The 14,795-nt window shown below is 45.4% G+C and overlaps 1 protein-coding gene across 2 annotated transcripts in view; it reads right to left on the bottom strand.

Annotated features, from left to right (window-relative positions):
* The window catches only part of ADAMTS12 (ADAM metallopeptidase with thrombospondin type 1 motif 12), a 433,405-nt gene that overhangs the window by 390,726 nt on the left and 27,884 nt on the right, over positions 1-14,795 (bottom strand). The gene's annotated exons all lie outside the window — the stretch shown is intronic.

Here is a 14,795-nt window from a genome sequence, read left to right on the forward strand (position 1 = left end):
GCCGCTCCGCGGCATGCGGGATCCTCCCGGACCGGGGCACGAACCCGTGTCCCCTGCATCGGCAGGCGGACGCTCAACCACTGCGCCACCAGGGAAGCCCAGCATGGCCTATTTTATTCCTTTATTTTCTTCACCTCTGTCTTTATAAGAGCTTTATTTAAGACGTAACAATGCTCATACCCTAGGGTCCCACTGCAGTGTTCAACTTCCTCTCCCCTCACTAGCTGTGAACTGGCAGGTTTCCTACCCTCTCCCTTGCCTCAGTTTCTTCACCCCACCTTTGAACTGATCATGGTTCAGTGTGGCATTTTCAGAGCTCAGGATCAGGGACCCAACAGCCTGGGTGTAATCACCGCTCAGCTGCTTACTAAATGCAGAAACTCAAGCAACTGACTTAACTTCTCTGTGCCTCGGTTTTTTTCTTCTAAAGAGTGGAGATTATCATAGTACCACCTCATAGATTTGTCGTTAAGGTGAAATGAAATAAAGAGGTAGAATAGTGCCTGACACACACAGTCAGGTGTGCAAGCTGGTAATAGTCCTAGTAGTAGTAATCACAGTATCAGCTCTCTGCCCAAGACCCCAGGAATGCAGGGGACTTCCTGCAGCCCTGGTCCTCTGCACACTGAGACTCTGGATCCCCAAGGCCAACCAACAGGGGTAGGAACGATCTTCAGCCCGCAGACACAGCCTCTGTCCAGTTTCTGATCCAGCCAGTGTATCAGTCTCAAGCCCCCAGCTACCAAGGCCTGTGGTTTAATGCACAGGTTCATGAGGCTAGAAACTTCCATGTCTGCTAATCTGAGCTGCCTCCACGCCCAGCCCTGGCATTCTCGCCCAGTCTTTGTGGCTGGCCTTCAGCACAGTCTCTTGGTTCACAGGCCAGCACTGGATTTTCACGGGGAACTCCAGACTACTCAGCCAGGCCCTGATACCCACAGCGCTTATCAGTTCTGACCAGGGTTCAGAGGCTCCGGGCACTGCTGGAGCTCCTTCACTTCCTGTCCCCCAACCTCACACTCTCTGCGTCTTCTCCCACCTTCACTTCCACCCTCCCTGTGTTAGCAGAAGGGATCAGACGCTGGTGTCTGCCATCTCCGTGGCCACTGGCAGCCTGGCTGCACCCCAAGCCCTTGTCCTGAACATGCTCTGCCTGCTCTTGTACATCCTTGCACCTTAGCTGTGCCCCGTGAGCAGGGAGCCGTACATCACCTGCAAGAAGGAGTAGCTGGCCAGCCTTGTGGGCGCCACGCTGGCCTCCAGCCTAACCTGCTGCTGCACGCCCAAGGGCGCGCGCGGAGGAGGGAGGTCTGGAGCCTTCTTGAGCCCCGCCCCTACCAGGCCAAGCAGCTCTTTGTCCTCGAAATGTAAGCGAAGATGCGGCAGGGGGAGACCTTGGTCCAGGCTGGGGACAGCCCCCAAGTGGACGCATGTCCCTCAGGGGCCAAGGTTCCACGGGAGCTGGAGCTGCGGAGAGAGGGGCGCAGCCACGAGCAGCGGCTGAAGCGCATCCTCCAGAGGGGGACCCTGGAGGAGTTACCTGAGACGGACTTCTGCCGTTGTGCTGGCATCATGAAAGCTGCAGCCCCGAGAGAGCAGGGAACGCAGCCCCGTGACCTACGCCGGCCGATCTGCATAGGGGAATCTGCGCACGCGCTCTGCGCATGGGCCCTGCGGAGTGTAGGAGGGACGTCGGGTTCAGTTTCAGGCGGGCATCTCCAAGGCAGTGCGATGCGACCTGCACATTAGTGACCTGCTGCAGCCCCGGCCCAGGCCAGACGCCCCCGAGCTCCACACCAGACACTCCCATCCACGCCTGACACCCCTGATCCATGCCCGATGCCCCGTGTCCACGCCCAATACCCCGGCATTGCTTTCTCTCGGCTAGAAAATGTACAAAAGCACAGACACCCTCAAAAAGTCATTATAAAAATCACACCTTTAAAAAGTAAAAAAAAAATAAAATAAAAAAATTAAAAATAAAAAATTCCCAACTAAGGCAAAGTCGTCTTCTCGCTGTGCTCTGAGTCTTGGACCCCGTTATTTCCTCAGGGTCCATGTTTCATCAGCTGTCCTCTCTCTGTATGGTCAACCTCTGGCTCCTGGTGCCTTCTCTCAAGTCTCTCCCAACTTCCAAAAAGAAAAGTCAGTTCACACATAACCCTTTCTTTCTCTCTATCCATTGACGCGTATTTTTCTTTCCTTCAGGAAGAGTTGCTACAGTTGGAGATTCATTTCCTCCTATTCACAGTTCTGTGTAATACATTGTGGTTTCTGCCCTCCCCACATCACTGTTCATGCTCACCACGACATTCCAGACCCTGACGCCTCTTCATTTTCCTCTTACCCCACCCCCTTCCTGACTCCTTAATCTTCTTACACACCTGGATACCCAGGTGAAGAGAATTAACAACACGCATGCATCAGATAATCCTGTCATGCCCCTTCAACCGTCTCTCAGCAACGCTTCTCAATTGCCAGAACAAAAGAATTATGATTTTACTTTGTTAGGACATCTAGGGATATAGGCCCCGTAGCTAATTGGGTAGGTTCATGTGTAAGTCACAAAAGAGAGAAAATATTGGGCAACCCTAAGCACAGAAGTGTAATGTGTTCTCCTCGTGCCCTTTGACTCTCCATCTCCCTTCACTGATTCCCATTCTTCCTTTTTAATGCTTACATAAATTTAAGGGTGCTTTACTTAGGGATATATTTCAAGTTATACAGCTGAATCGATGGTCAAATAGAATTCACTTTGGGGATGGCTCCGGTATAAGTAAACTTACAGGGTTGCAACTACCCACAAAGGGAGGGTTAACAAAAGCATGTCTCCACCTCATAAAAGCTTTTTAGAGCAAAAGGAATTTAAAACAGGAGTTGTCCACACTGCGATTTTTAAACAGACCTTTCACACTGAAACTAGCATAAAACGTACTTAATATCCACAGTGCTTCATAAAGAACTCCAGGGGCAGCTGGAAAAACACAGGGAAATAGGAAGCAGGTACGGTGCCAGGACCTGGGGCAGCTAAGCCCTGTAACATTTGGTGGAGAGGCCCTGCAGATGACACATATAAGGACAGAAGACCCCAAGAATCCAAGACAGTGGGCCTAACACCAAGAGCCAGGGTAACAGTGAGGTGTGAATGCTAAGGATGGAAGCAAAGGCCAGGACAGCTACCAAAGGCACAGCCACACTTGGTGGGCACACAAGAAATACCAAGGAAGAACTGGGAATCTGTGACCAACCCAGCATGGGGTCACAGAATATCTGAATTGGAAAGGTATTTGGTGATAACCGAGACAAACATGGTCAAATTACAGACAAGGTGCCCTTCTCTCTCCTTACTCTCTCTCTACTCTTCTCTTCCTGAACAATTCAGTTCTAAAGCCCTTAAGTAGGGCAGAGTAAAGTAGGCACCTGCAGGGCTGGGGTAAGGAGGCTGGAGGTGCAGGGAGAGCTGCGGTGGAACAGGGCAGAATGTCAGTGCCTGAGCAGACTGAAAAGGATACCTGCACAGGAGGGATGCATAATGCATCCATGTTGATGGAGAAGTGGTACGGTGCTGAGTGTCAGAGCCTAAACAAAATGAGGTGACAACCCCACGGGGAGACAGCCTAGCTAGGAAAGCGAAGCCCAGCGGGTTGGCATGAGGGTCAGAGCCCAAGCAGGGTGAGGAGGGCACTCACATGAGGCATCTGGGGGTAGCCAGCATGGAATGGAGGAGGAAAGAGAATGTTTACATAGTTTCAAAGTTTTCTTTTCCCCCTAAATATTTATTAATTAGAGAGCATAAAAAGACTTTCTCTCTGTTTTCCAGCCACACCCCTTTCTTGCAGTTCCTCCAAGGGTCTTCCTTCGTGCCTTCCTGCCCCATGGCCTGTACACATGCTCCAGAAATGCTGTCTTCCACCTTCTTCTCCGATCTGTCCTTCAAACTCAGATTAAAAATTATCTTCTCATGGAAGCCTTCTCCAAAATCCCAGACCTCACTGCGTCCCTCTTTTATATGCTCCTACGGCCTTCATGGCACTTATGAACATCTGAATTATGTGTTTACAATTAGTTATCTAATATCTAATACCAACAGCTAGGCACAATGACATCATTCTGATACTGTAGACATTTATTAACGGTAGCAGTAAGACGCTGATATTTGTACTTCTCCATGTAAGCATTCGCTGTGGAATGTTTCCAAGGTCGACATTGACAAAATGCACAGAGGACTCACAGAGACTAGTCAAGGGGTCCCTTACTGCACGGAGCTGTCAAACCCAACTCCTTGAAGCAAGCTATAGTCACAGGCTTAAAATGCAGAACTTCTGGCTCCAAGTTCAGAGCTTGGCCCTACTGTGCCACAAGTCTCCAGCTCTGGTCTGGGAATTCCACGGTGCCTAATTTACATACAACTTCTGTTCTCCACAGAGACATTGAGATTTTAAAAGTCTACAGGAAGGGGCTTCCCTGGTGGCGCAGTGGTTGCGGTCCGCCTGCCGATGCGGGGGAACCGGGTTCGCGCCCCGGTCTGGGAGGATCCCACATGCCGCGGAGCGGCTGGGCCCGTGAGCCATGGCCGCTGAGCCTGCGTGTCCGGAGCCTGTGCTCCGCAACGGGAGAGGCCACAACAGAGGAAGGCCCGCATACCACAAAAAAAAAAAAAAAAAAAAAAAAAAAAAAGTCTACAGGAAGAATGTTCTTCCTTTTTAAGCAATTGATAGCTTATACTATTCAACCTTTAAAGGAAGTATACACACGGCCAACAGGTATATGAAAAGATGTTCAACATCATTAATTATCAGGGAAATGCAAATCAAAACCACAATGAGATATCAACTCACACCAGTCAGAATGGCTATTATCAAAAAAAAAAAAAGCTAACAAGGTTGGGGAGAATGTGGAGAAACTGGAACACTTATACGCTGTTGGTGGGAATGGGAAATGGTGCCACTGCTTTGGAAAATAGTATGGCTATTCCTCAAAAAACTTAAAAATAGGACTACCATATGACCCAGCAATCACACTCCTGGGTAGGTATCCAAAAGGAATGAAATCAGGATCTCAAAGAGATATCTGCACTCCCACATGCATTGCAGCATTATTCACAAAAGCAAAAACATGGAAATAACCCAAATGTGCATCAAGGGATAATAGACAAAGAAAATGTGATATATATATACATATATATATATATGGAGAGAGAGAGAGAGACACACACACACATACATGCACACTCACATGCACATGCACACACACACACACCCCACCATGGAAATAATATTCAGCCTTTAAAAAGAAGGAAATTCTACCATTTGGGACAACATGGATGGACCCTGAGTGGTAAACGATAGTATGTTAGTGATCGTAAGTACCTTGGCCACAGACTGGTCACAGTGTCAGTGGTCCTGAGTTCTATGAGATCATGGAAATTGTTCAGCCTTCATTTTACAGACAAGGAAGCTGGAAGCTTGAGGAATTAAGGGACTTGCCTCAGAGCTCCTGAGAGCCAGGAGCAGACAGACATAAAGTACAGATTTTTCAACGCCAAGTCCAATGTTTTTGATTAATAAAATACTCTTCTTAAACCTACATCACAGTGGACTGGACTAGAGATTGAATTAAAAGGGAAGAAAAGCCCACTTGTCAAACTTGCATCTCTTTATTAAAACAGTTGAATGGAAACAGAATTAAGCAGTAAAAGACTGAATCATTTCCAGAGGAAGGATGTAAAGCATTTATCAGTAGATCTCAAATCCTTTCCTGTTCATTTGTCAAGGCAAATGATATCACAACCTTCCAGAGAGAAAAGAATACCCAGTCAGAAGAGAAACTAGATGAGTGCCTTCTATCCATCCTCCAAGATCAGATGTGCCCTCCGCTCCAGTGCAATTTCAAACAAATGATGGTCAAGGATGTTTTATAACTTCAGCTTTAACAGTCGCTGTGATTTCATCCATCTTCTGAACCACAGCTTCAGATAAAAGTTGCTTTCTGTAGACATTCTCTATTAGCTATCTCCCTCCCTCCCCCACTCCTAATACACACACACACACACACACATACATACACACACACACACACACACACACACATACAATCTGCTCCTCTACCTGCAATAAACACCAATTTGTCTGGAAACTCTGCTATAAGCAGCTCATTTCCAATGTTCTTTATCAAGTTATGTGGAGGTTGGAAAAGAGGTAAGAAATTTATATAAATTGTATAAGTTAAATAACTTATGTTGTATGTTATATGAGTTAAATGTATATATTTAAAATTATATAGGGCTTCCCTGGTGGCACAGTGGTTGAGAATCCGCCTGCCGATGCAGGGGACACGGGTTCGTGCCCCGGTCCGGGAAGATCCCACATGCCGCGGAGCGGCTGGGCCCGTGAGCCATGGCCGCTGAGCCTGTGCGTCCGGAGCCTGTGCTCCACAACGGGAGAGGCCACAACAGTGAGAGGCCCGCGTAGCACAAAAAAAAAAAAAAATTATATATAATGTAAACATAAAATATATAAATTATTTTCAAAGCTAAATATATACATAAGTTTTACAAGTTAAATAAGCCTTATTCAATGAACAGCTTAACCTCATGTGTTCCTTCTGCAGATGTGCTTTAAAAAATTGTAAAAATAACTAAAATAAAGCAAAAGCAATAAAGAGAAAGGAAAGCCAAACAGAAGGCCCAGAAAACGCACAACCGGGGAGGGTCGGGAGATTGGTCATTAAGAGATAAGTCGAGAATGTTGGAGGATTGGAAAGAGAGAAGTTCAGTGGTAAACTTTAAAAAAAAATAGTTTTTTTAATTTGCTAGAAGAAAGGAAGCCTGCTTGGAAGGAAAGTAGTGCTATCTGATGACCCAGTCAGAGACTGGAAGCTGTGCATTTTTCAATTGTGTGACTCACTCTTTGGGGCCAAAGCAGAAATCAAGTGAGGAAAAAATTTCCAGAGAAAAATCTGTCTGTAAACAGGGTGGCGGGTGGTCAGGGGAGGGTGGATTGGTGAAGGCTCCGGAGAGTCAATGACATGAAATGGGACCGTTTATTATGAACTTCTGTAACTGATAAATCTGTTTCTCAGAATAGCTTACTGTCATCCCAGCCAATTTCACTGCAGAGCCATGAAGGAATTGCAGTGAGAATGTGTGGTCTGGAAGTCAAAGAAGCTGGGTCTGGAAGGCAGCACTGGTGTAGGAAAGTCACTCTTTTTAAGTGAACTCCTGGATTATCTCAAGCAGGGAAATCAACAAATCCAGCAACATACACCATTGGGGAATCTCAGAAGTTCATTTTTTAATGGGTTTGTTTAGAGGAAGATTTTTCAGTTTTTGACTATTTGTAAAGCCTTAAAAGCAAATAACCAGGTATAATCTATGAAGAAGGCAAACAGGACAACTGTGGTGTTAACAAATGGTTACAGACAAGTGGAAAGAGAAACATATGCACACTTTCTCTAAGGCCCCAATGTATTTAGTCAAGGATAGAGAACTTAATGGAAGTAAGGTGGCCAGGCCCAGGAGGAGAGGCTGTGTCTCCTGTCCCTGTGGTCTAGGGGGTGCACGGCTGTAAGTGGCCCTCTCTGCATGGATAGTGTCCTCCCAGAGCTGAGAAGGGAGCCCCATTCTTGCTTCGCCTTTTATACCTAGACTTTCACAAACATTCTGGAAAATGCCACACTTATAATCTCTTAAGGGAATATTTATAAACATCAAGGTCTCCTCATTCTTAACCCAAACTTAACATCAACAAGGCTCCATCCCTTTGGGAAGGGGACGAAAGTCCAAACAGTATCCGTTGTTATTGTCTCTCCCAGCCTTCCAGGGCCCAGAAAGCTTGTCTCTTCTCAACAGTTTAGATGAAGACACAGAAACAAGAGATTGCTACTTAGCACAGGCAGCAGAGAGATGAGAATGAAAGAGCCTGAGAACCACCAGAAGTTGTCCTGGTAAGAGCTGCCATGCCAAAGACATGGGCTCTAACATAACAAAACACTGCAGAGGACAGAAGAGCAGCAAAGGATGACAACGGGTACACGTGACCACTATAACCCATCTTATTTGGCTCCCAAGGTCACATGTACCTTCTCAGTCTTTTTCTGGGTCACATTATCTAAGATTCCTCTTCCATCCTTTCACTAATCGACACCGATTAGAATAGCAGCATCCCCCGCCCACTGCTCCTATGCATCATTAGGCATTTGAGCAAACAATTTGCCAAAAGGATACAATATGTAAGAGACTGAACTCAAATAGAATTAGGGAAGCTGGGTTTGATGGGCCAGTGCCTGTCAAATTTTAATGCCCATACAAATCCCATGGGGATCTTGTTAAGATTTAGGTTCTGATTCAGCAGATGAGAGGGGTAGGATCTGAGAACCTCCCAGGTGGTGTTCATTCTGCTGGTCCACGGGCCACACATTTAGCTGCAAGGACCCAGTCCACTCAAATAAGAGACCCAAAGGGGCAAAGGATTCCATCTAAGCTTACATCGTTAGTTAAGTACTGAGCTTGGACTTGAACTCAGTTCCTGTGACTCCCAAATCCAGTGGGACTGCTCCATGTGAAAAATATGCCATCTCCCCCGACTTAGCTGTGTCTCTCCGACATGGGTTATGTGGTGGTTAAGAATAAATCAGTCCTATCACCCTGAAAGATCAGCTCCAAAAGTCAAGTTAAAACGTCTTTTTCGGGCTTCCCTTCCCTGGTGGCGCGGTGGTTGAGAGTCCGCCTGCCGATGCAGGGGACACGGGTTCGCGCCCCGGTCCGGGAGGATCCCACGTGCCCGCGGAGCGGCTGGGCCCGTGAGCCGTGGCCGCTGAGCCTGCGCGTCCGGAGCCTGCGCTCCGCAACGGGAGAGGCCCGCGTACCGCAAAAAAAAAAAAAACGTTTTTTTCAATTACAAAACCTAAAACCCAGGCCTCCTGTTTTCTCATTTTTCAACGTCCTTATTAACATCTGTCAGTCAATGGAGACATTTTTGAAAAGAACCAGATCTTTCTGAAAGCTAATATTTAAGCTCCCTTGACCTATGATTCATGCTGGATCAAAAAAGAAGAGAAATATTAATATATGAACATCTAGTGAGAAACTCTGGACACCTAATCTTCAGTCTCTGTAATGAAAACAGAAATAAGATTCAAAGTAAAGTCTCCGGAGAAGAGAGGAGTAACGTCTCTATGCTGCACTTGTGTGGACCCGTAAGCCAAGTAATTAGCCTGATAATAAACAGAGAACATCCAGCCTCTCATCTCCCATCACAGCTGAGGGTCATTCCTCTCCTGGACCATAGGGAGGATCCCTGATTCACAATCAGTGCTTCTTGAACTACTGATTCTTCAGGTGTCTCTCTCACTTTCAATCTGTCAAGCTGGGAACTCACAAAATGAACCTGATGAATTGAAAAATAAGCAGAAAGACAAAAAGGGAGAGAAGTGGTGGTGGGGGGAAATGTTCATATTTATGAGCCTGTAACACAAAGCATTAATAGCGAGGAATCTCCCGCCTGCCAGAGGCCGCGTTCCAAAGTCTAATGTCTGAGTAAGCATGGGTCTTACCAGGCAACCCCCAAAGGTCAGGGGTCACGGAGAATTCCTCGGCCTGGGAGCAGAGTTAGGAGATACACAGAGCATTTCTTTCCCTCCCCCTGGCGAGGAACAACAAACTCTGACACACAGGCACCTCGCAACTCAAATGAGCGCTTTCTGCAAATAAGCCACCAAGTTCCACATCGGGAAGCAAGGCAAAAAGCCACGCTGAGAAAGTTTTCCCACACAGCTCTGCCAGCGGGTTTCATTCCTCAGCTACATCACCCCAAGCTTCAGCTGAGTTCAAGAACAAGAGGGCAGAAACGGTTGCATTTTTTGATTGAATGTTAGAGGAACCAGCAGGGCTTTCCATCTGGGCCAAGAACTCAACAGCACTCGAGGGAGTGATATGGTATAAAGTATATCCCTCTCAATAGAGGCACCATCATAAAGCAGAGACTTTTAAATGTCACTAATCTCATTTGTAGCATTCACATAGCAAAACACAGAGAACACTTAATTCTTGCAATTTTGGACATCGGAACCTAACAAAATTTAAACTGTTAAAATTATTGTAACAGCCCATCCTAGCAAAAACTGATACCTTGCTGGTTAGAAGCTGGAAAACGATTCCAAAGTTCCACACTGTCCTGCATCCGAAGATTGAATTTCTTTTCAGAGTATCCCTTCCATTTGTTCTGGTGACAAAGATTAAAATTCTATTCACTTCAATGTGAAGATGGCTAAGCAAAGAAAGAAAAGGATGCCTTCAAACATGACTCTTGGGTATATATTTCAGCAGAAATGTTTCACTGCAGTTCTGGGCTTCTGTATGGGAGCAATGTTTTTTCTCTACACATATTTATAGAAACTGAGCCTTTACGTATCAATAATTGTTTCTTCTTGAGAAGACCCCCTCCCTTGTGTTCCAGCTCAAGCAGTTGTTCACTAGAGATCAGTAGCAAAGACCCCCGAGTTTCAGGAAATAGAACAGACTTGTTCTTCACCTTGAAGCAAAGGGGAGATTGGGAAAGGCACTCGGTCAGGACTTGCTGCAGCTCAGTGGAAAAGGATCTGTTACTAATGCACGCACCCCCCATCTCTCCACACTCTTATTTGAAACTGAATACCTCAGGCTTTGGGAAACACACTGGCCGTGGATTGTTGGGTTCTCCTGTGATTGTCACTTGGGGGCCACAGAGCCAAGTCCTACGGGAAGGGGGCTCCAGGGCTACTGCAGTAGCACACATTTGTGCAAATTGCAAGAGGGGGCAATTGCAGGGGAGGCAGATGAAATTTTAACAGATGCCCCCTCCAGACAGATGAATTTTAAAAGGCACCGCATCTAAGTAGACAAATTACAAAAAGATGCTCCTCTTTCAGCAAAGGGGTTATAAAAATACCCTTTTTCCTCCTGGAGCCAGGACATGGTTCGGCTGGCAGAGCCTGAGATGGATTTCAGCCCCATCTGGTCCCCTTCATGGGGTACCTTTGTAGGGTTTGTAACGCAAAAACTGCCCGGTGGGACCCAGCACCTTTAGGTTGGGTATCCCTCTGAAGAAAGAAGATATTCCTTGAAAGAAACTCCTGGAAAGGAGAACTAGAAACAAAGATGGGCCTGAGGCTAGGGAAATTTCCTCCTTTCCCAGCAGCCTCATGATTGGGCCCAGGCCTCAGGAGAGAACTATGTTTAGGTGCATCCCTTACCCTGGAGATTGCTGTAAGGTGATTCTTGCTACACAACGAAAGCCCAAGTGCTTGGTTAGAGATGCTCTTGAAGTTCAGCCTAGGCTCTAAGCACAGCCAAGGTGAGTAGCAGTTTTAGGTTATTATTTGTGTTGTACTTCTCTTCCTTTTACATGCAAACCTTCAAAGAAATCTTGCTGAAAATTACAGTTTGGACTCTGATGTGTTTTACAGAACTAAGGAAAGGCCTGAATGAGACGCAGAAGAGAATAGCAAAGTTGATTGTGGTGTCCCCTTGCCAAAGTCAACATGATGGTGGCAGTCACCATGCTTGTAGAGTGATAGACCCAGGAGGATCTTGTAGCAGAGGTAACATCACCCAGCCATGATGGGGAGCCAGCACCCTGGGAACCCATCAGAAGTGGCTCAGGGAACATTTAAGCAGACTGCATTCTGGAGTTCAATAGATGGCATTCAAGCCATTGCTTGGGTAGCTGAGGAACTATAATCTCATTGTGAAGCCACAGACTGGGAGGGTCTACAGAAACTTGGAGCAGTATAAAGGCTAAATACTGAAATAAGCACATCCATTCAACCACTATTTACTGAGTGTTTATTATGAAACATAGCTTAACATGTGCAAACAAGACAGGGTGAAAGGAAGAAAAGTTAAGCAAAAAAGAGAAGAAAATATCAGGTATTGTAGATTTTTTAAAAACTAAAATAGGCAATGCGATAGAATACCGGAGGAGTGTAGACTTTGTGCAGTCAGGGAAGACTGCAAGCTGGGATCTGAAAGACAGAAGAAGGAGCAGCTATGCAGAAATCCAGGGGAAGAGTGTTCTAGGCAGAGGAAACCGTCCATGCAAAGACAATGAAGCCAGAGTGTGCCTGATACTTTGAAAAACAGAGCGAAGGTCAGTGTGGCTAGAGGACTCTGCAGGAGGGCAACATGGTGGGAGAGGGGTGCAGGGAGGTGGGCCCCCCAGATCAGAGGGAAGCTTTGGAAGCCCCTCAGGGCAAGTTATTTGGATTTTCTTGAGGGAGGGAGGACCAAGCATCGTGGACTTAAAACCAGTAGAAGATTTTAAGCAGAAGAATGCACTGCTGTATAAATGTGTTTAGCAGTCCAGTTTTGTCACTCTGCGAGTAATGGCTTGTAGGGAGTTAAGGAAGAAGCAGAGGAGCCACTTGGGAGGTCAATGCAATGGTCCAGAGGAGAGAGAATGGTGACTAGGACTAGGGCACGGTTTCTCAGCCTCGGAACAATTGACATTTTGGACCATATAATCCTTTGTGGTGGGGCTGTTCTGTGCATTATAGGAAGTTTAGTAGCATCCTTGGCCTCACTAGATGTCAGACACAATCCTCCCCTCCCCCAGTGGTGACAACCCAAAATGTCTCCAGACATTGCCAAATGTCACTTGGCGGGCACAACCAGCCCTGCTGAGAATTTCTGGACTAGGGGGTTAGCTGTGGAAGTGACTAGAGTGGTAAATTCTGAATATATTGATATTTTGAAGGAAGAGCTGATAGGACTTGCTGATAAGAATAGATACAGAGTGTGAGAAAAAGAGATGAGTCAATGATAGAATAATTCCATGGGTTTTTGACCTGGGCAACAGGGAGAATGGAGTTACCATGTACAGCAATGGGGAAGAGTGTGTGAGCAGGGAATTGAGGGTGTTGCTTTGAACATGCTAAATCTGAGATTCCTGTTAGGCATGTGGAAATGGCAAATAGACAGTTGAAGTTCCAAGAAATGTCAGAGTTAGATATACAAATGTAGTAGTTAGTCACATATATATACAGAGATAGAGATAGAGGATATAGATGATAGATAGACAAATAATTAGATGATTAGATTGATAGATATAATGATGATAGATAGATAGATAGATAGATAGATAGATAGATAGACAGATTGCAAAGGGCATGTTGGAATGAAAACAGTCACTAAAAAGAAGGTTCTTGCCACAACTTTCCAGATAGGTTGCACATTTAAAAGCTTATAAAAGGGCAGTCAAATTAAAAGGGCACTGAAGTCCTTCAGACTGAAAAGAAATCATAGATCATACTACTGAGGCATAGACACTTATGTTACACCAGGACACTCTTCTCCAAGCATGCCCTAAATCGATGAGCCAAATCTCACCTATGAATAAAATGTGGTCAGCCCCCGTCTTTCAGTGATGGGGAGACAGTGAGGCTCAGCACAGAAGAAATTGCTATCATTCTACCAGACTAATTTAGAATCAGGAAACTTTCCCAAACAGAATATTTCAAGAATTAATATGACTGAACAAACCAGGGGAACAAATTTTCAAAAATGGTTCACTATTTTTTTTTCCCAAATAAATTATCTGACCCAGAGGGGAAAAAAAGGCAACTGTTGGAGTCTATTTAAGAGACTCATTCTCTACCCACACTAACTACCCTATGGGTGGGATGGGTCTGCTGCCCCACAAGGACAGCCCACCCAATGGGTGATATTATAAGGGTAATGGGCTGGAAGATTTCCTGTGAGAAATACCATCAGAGTGGGATTTAGAATTCCTCCCAAGAAGGCTATATAACTCTCACCTTGGGAAAGAGGGAGGACCGAGCATCGTGGACCTTTCAGTTCCACCAGTCAACCTAGATAGGTCTCATGGGCAGAATTGGAAGAGACCTACCATGTTCATGGATTGGAAGACTAACGTAGTAAATGTCAATTTCCCCAAATTAATATATAGGTTTAATATAATTCCTGTCAAAAAAATCCCAGCAATTTTTTATCATCAGATTATTCTAAAATTTATATGAAAAGGAAAAGAAGTTAGAATTACTAAAACAATTCTGAAAAAGAAGAATAAAATGGGAGCGATCAGTGTACTTGATTTCAATACTGATTTTAAAACAATAGTGATGAAGCCATAGGAATGAAAATTCTATAGGTAGACTAGAACATAAAACTCAGAAATAGACTCACAGAAATATGTCCAACTGATTTTTGACAAGTGCAGAAGCAATTCAATAGAGGGAAGGTAGCCTTTTAAAATATGGTGCTATATACCCTGAGAAAACCATAATTCAAAAAGAGTCATGTACCAAAATGTTCATTGCAAGTCTATTTACAATAGCCAGGACATGGAAGCAACCTAAGTGTCCATCAACAGATGAATGGATAAAGAAGATGTGGCACATATATACAATGGAATATTACTCAGCCATAAAAAGAAATGAAACTGAGTTATTTGTAATGAGGTGGATAGACCTGGAGTCTGTCATACAGAGTGAAGTAAGTCAGAAGGAGAAAAACAAATACCGTATGCTAACACATATATATGGAATCTAAGAAAAAAAAATGTCATGAAGAGATTAGTGGTAGGACAGGAATAAAACACAGACCTACTAGAGCATGGACTTGAGGACATGGGGAGGGGGAAGGGTAAGCTGTGACGAAGTGAGAGAGTGGCAGGGACATATATGCACTACCAAATGTAAATTAGATAGCTAGTGGGAAGCTGCCGCATAGCACAGGGAGATCACCTCTGTGCTTTGTGACCACGAGAGGGGTGGGATAGGGACGGTGGGAGGGAGGGAGA

The sequence above is a fragment of the Physeter macrocephalus genome, chromosome 8, assembly GCF_002837175.3.
Source record: "Physeter macrocephalus isolate SW-GA chromosome 8, ASM283717v5, whole genome shotgun sequence".
Taxonomy (NCBI): domain Eukaryota; kingdom Metazoa; phylum Chordata; class Mammalia; order Artiodactyla; family Physeteridae; genus Physeter; species Physeter macrocephalus.